Source organism: Pinus tabuliformis, chromosome Q, assembly GCF_031772625.1.
Source record: "Pinus tabuliformis cultivar Carrire ecotype Pingquan chromosome Q, CPIR1, whole genome shotgun sequence".
Taxonomy (NCBI): domain Eukaryota; kingdom Viridiplantae; phylum Streptophyta; class Pinopsida; order Pinales; family Pinaceae; genus Pinus; species Pinus tabuliformis.
Genome location: NC_142296.1, coordinates 960380028 through 960385106, shown reverse-complemented (window position 1 = coordinate 960385106; position 5079 = coordinate 960380028).

Sequence of the window (5079 nt, the reverse complement as noted above, 5' to 3'; positions counted from 1 at the left end):
GCTCACTTTCCACTTCTATTCTATTCTAGGCTGTGCCTGTTATGCAGTTTTCATGTACTCTTGATGTTTAGCATTAGAGGAGCTGTCATCCTACCTCTGTGTTGAAGTCTAGTATGTATCATTGAATGTGTTATGCAGGTTTCTGTTAACTTAGTGCCAGAGAGTTGTCATCCTGTCTGTGCATTAGGAAATAGATTTGCAGACCTTTTTACTGGTTGCAGCTGGCCATCACATGGTCTTGTGCATCTTCTAGGGTGGTCAGTATTCTCCATATCCACCAAATCCTTAAATTGTGAGTAATTGGTGGTCTAAAGCGTTGTAGTCTGGGGGTGTTCACGCATGTCTGGAGTTAAGCATAGTAGAAGTGGTTATCTGGCTTGAACAAGCATCATTCCTTCCATTCATCCATTTCCAACATTAAGTTGAGTTTGTAATGTTCCCGAGCATCTCTGAGATACAACCTAGGAGAGTTTCTTGGGGTGATAACATTAATTGGCGCCGTTGCCGGGGAGAGGAGATTGAAGCTCAGCTTCCCTGGGAAACGACATAGTTCCAGCTTTGATGATAGACAAAGTTTGGACACATTTCTGGTTGTAATCATCTATTTGGCGACTCTACTGGAGGAAGACCAACCTTTGGCGACTCCACATTGCGGTTCTGGCTTAGTTTGCGAGGCATACCCGGAGAAATCCTCTGAAATCACCAGCTAACCCAGTGCCTGACCCTAAGAAGATTGTTAAGCAGAAGAAAACATCGTAGAAAGGAGCATCAGGATCAGGTAAGCCCAACAAATCTTATGTATCTCTGCAAGAGAAGGTTATAGTTGAAAATACACAGTTTGAAGATATAGAGCCTAGTATTGCTAGTGAAGAAATACCTGCAGAGATTCATAAATCTCCTTGTCCATTTAGTTCCCCTTTGAATCTCAGTCCAAAGAAAGCTTCCCATACAGTCCATAACATCCCTTTGTCTCTGTCATCCATTACATTGCTTCAAACTACTCAATCTTCCAGTATCCTTCCACATACCCTAGTCATGGCAGGACAACAAGCACCTACGAAGATGGAAAGAATCATTGCTGTTAGGTATGGACCCCTGGTCTTGCCTATTCCTTTGAATACCATGCCTGCAGGAGAATATCATAAATACATGCCTGAGTTCACTGGTATAGAGGGAGTAACAGCCGAAGAGCACCTTGAATCTTTTTATAGTTATGCTGATAACTTAGACATTAGTGAAAATGATGTGTGGATGAGAGTTTTTGTCTAGAGCCTTGATGGAGAGGCTAGAAAGTGGTTCAAAGAATTGACCCCTAGGTCTATTGTTGATATTGAAGCTTTAGATGATGCATTTTTGAAGCAATGGGGAGATAAGAAGGACTTGCTATATTATCATACTGAGTTTGGAAACCTGAAGAGGGAAAATGGGGAATCATTGCCTGATTTTAATAAGAGATTTAATCGTATGTATAGTAAGATACCAGCTGAAGTAAAGCCTACCCCCACCTCTGCCAAACTCACTTATGCCAATGCTTTTGACTCTGATTTCTGCCTATTATTAAGAGAAAGAAGATGTGCTACTCTGGCAGATATGCAAGATGCAGCCCTAGAAGTAGAGTCTAATATCATGGCTGCAGAAAAGCTCAAAAGTCATGCTGACAGAAGGAGGCAGAGAGGCGAGGCTTCTTCTTCCTCTGCTTCATCTTCCGAGCCTAAATTAGACAAAATGACTAGAATAATAGAGTCATTAGCTGTTGAGATATCTAAACTGAAGGTTGAGTAGAACTCTGGGAAGACAAGGTTTCCAAACACATTTTCTCCAAGAAACCCAAATCCATTCAGAAGAGAAAATGAATAGTTGCAAATAATTCATAGGGGTAAAGAAGCTAACGAAGATCAAAATTTTAAAGTTCCTTTTCAAAATGTAGTCATGGAGGAGAAGCAGATTGAAGATGAGGATGAAATCCATTGTATGGAAGATAAAGGCAGTGCTGCCTTTTTGACATTGGCTGCATATGAAGAATCTTTGCTGCAGGAACAAGACAGTCAAAGGTGGGACAGAGAGGCTGTTCTACAAACTGAGGAGCAGCAAAGATATAATCTGAGGTCAAATGCAAATAATGTCAAGGAGAATCCTGCCCAAAGAGCTGCTATCCAAACAGAGTCACATAATATCAGACAGAGAAGACCAGCAGCTGATCCAGTCATCCTCAAAGCACCAGTTCAAGAGGTAAGAGGTTCTGACAAGTTACCTTCCCCTTTCAGCTTTGAATCAGAAGTCCAGAAGTTAAAAATATATGTGCCTCTGATAGAACTTGTAAAGAGTGAAGTGTTTAGAAAGCCTATCCTTGAAGCTCTTGAGCTGAGATCCACACAAACCTCCACTGACTCTGTCAATTTGCAAGATGATAGGCCTACAGTTGTGCTTAGCCCGATGATCGAACCTGCTGATGATAATTCTCCATCATTTTATGTCTCCTTGACCATTCATGACAAAATCCTCCACAACTGCCTGCTAGATACAGGGGCCAGCCACAATCTGATGCCTAAAGCTGTCATGGAAGAGTTAGGCCTTGACATCACCAGACCATATCATGATTTATTCTCATTTGATTCAAGAAAGGTGAAATGTCTAGGGTTGATTAAAGATCTAGCCATTACCTTAACTTAGTTGCCCATGAAAAGTATGATGATGGATATTGTGGTAGCAAATGTCCCTCCCAAGTTTGGCATGCCGTTGTCCAGAGGATGGATTAAGAGATTAGGTGGGACATTACAGAATGATCTATCTTATGCCACTGTCCCAGTTTTTGGAGGAGAAAGAAGGAGATTATACAGAGAAGCACAGTTGGCATACATCATCAGTGATGAGAAGAATCCTTCTAATCATCCTATTTATGCTGTGGACACTGATTTTGGAGCATGTATCCTCCAAATTGAATAATCCCAGAAGGCCTCAATACAGATCAAGAAATCAATAGTTCAGGCCGAGGAAGATCAAGGAAGTCAACGTGGGAGATGTTCTTTGATGGAGCATGTTCCAGGGAGACTGCAGGAGCAGGGGTGGTGCTGATATCTCCAAAACAAGAAAGCACACATCTGTCTTTTAAGCTGGCTTTTCAAGTCACCAACAATATAGCAGAGTATGAGGCTCTTATATTGGGCCTTAACGCAGCAAAAGATAGAGGAATCAGAAGCATAAAAGTGTTTGGAGATGCTGATCTAATCATTCAACAGGTAAACAAAATGTTTCAAGCAAAGCACCCAAGGCTGAAAGCATACAGAGATGAGGTATGGAGACTAAAAAATTCTTTTGATAATTTCTATATCTCATACATCCCTAGAGCCAAAAATCAGCTTGTTGATTCCCTTGCTGTATCTGCTAGCATGTTTATCCCTCCCATGCCTCCCAGACTAGTTTATGAAGTCCAAATGAAATATAGACCATCCTTGCCTGATAATGTCCATCATTGGAAAGTTTTTGAGGATGATGATGAAGTGAATAGATTCCTGCAAGTCATTGATGAATTTTATGAAATGAAAATTGACCAAGAGAATGAGGCCTTGGAAAAAAGCTCCTAATCCCAGCTTAGAAACAAAATTGGAAAAGATAGCATTGTCCAGCTTCCCAACAATCATATTCCTAAAGGTCTCATTCCTCTAGAAAGACTATTTGACCACAATGATGTGCCTTATAAGGCTGCCCAAAAAGAAGATCAATTTGCAGTCTATAAGCATAATATAGGGAGTCCAGGTCAGCCAAGATAAGTAAATCTGTCCACTCATCTGTCTGCTGACCAAAGTTCTGAATACTGCAATTTAATGAAGCAATTTGCTGATGTCTTTGCCTGGGAATATAGCGACTTGAAAACATATGACAAAAAGATTATCCAGCATAAAATCCCTTTAGAGAAAGACACCATACCTTTCAAGTAGAAACTGAGACCAATAAACCCTTTGCTCCTCCCTCTGATTGAAAAAGAAATAAAAAAGTTGCTGGCTGCCAAAATCATAGTCCCTCTCAGATACTCAAAATGGGTAGCCAATCTGGTGGTGGTGAGGAAGAAAAGTGGAGAAATCAGATTATGTGTTGATTTCAGAAACTTAAACAAGTGCTCAAAGAAAGATAATTATCCCCTACCCAAGATGGAGCATTTGCTGCAAAAAGTCTCAGGAGCCAAAGTGATGTCTTTCCTGGATGGATTTTCAGGATTTAATCAGGTTGCTGTACATCGAGATGATCAAGAGAAGACTACATTCACCACTCCTTGGGGCACTTTTATGTATTCCAAGATGCCTTTTGGGTTGATGAATGCTGGAGCCACCTTTCAGAGAGCTATGGACATAGAATTTGTGGGAGAGAAGGATAAATTTGTCCTTATCTACCTTGATGATATAACAATATACTCCAGCAGCCATCAAAACCATTTGCAACATTTGAGAAAAGTGTTCCTAAAGTGCAGAAGGTTTGGGATTTCAGTCAATCCTAAGAAGTCACAGTTTGCTTTAGAAGAAGGCAAGCTGTTAGGACATGTTGTTTCTGCTGCGGGTGTCCGAATTGACCCAGAAAGAGTAAGAGCAATACAAATCTTGTCTGTCCCAAGATCAAATAAGGACATCCAGTCCTTTCTGGGCAAGATTAATTTTGTAAGGAGGTTTATACCAAATTTTGCAGAACTTGTGAAGCATATTACCTCCATGTTGAAAAAGGGGTCAGAGATCAAATGGACTGATGTAGCAAGAACATCCTTTGAGTCTATTAAGAAAGCCATTATGGAGGCTCCTACTTTAATCAGTCTAGATTACAGCAAGGAGTTCCATATATTTTATTTTGCCTCTAATGACACCCTTGTAGCAGTTTTATTGCAAGCAGATGAAGAAGGCTCAGAGCATCCGGTGGCATTTTTCAGCAAAACCTTAAGGGATGCTGAGCTGAGGTATGATATCATTGAAAAACAAGCATATGCTCTTATCAAGTCTTTGAAAGCTTTCAGAGTTTATATTCTGCATTCCAAGATAATTGCATATGTACCCTCTGTTGCAATAAAAGATGTCTTAACACAACCTGATGCTGATGGAA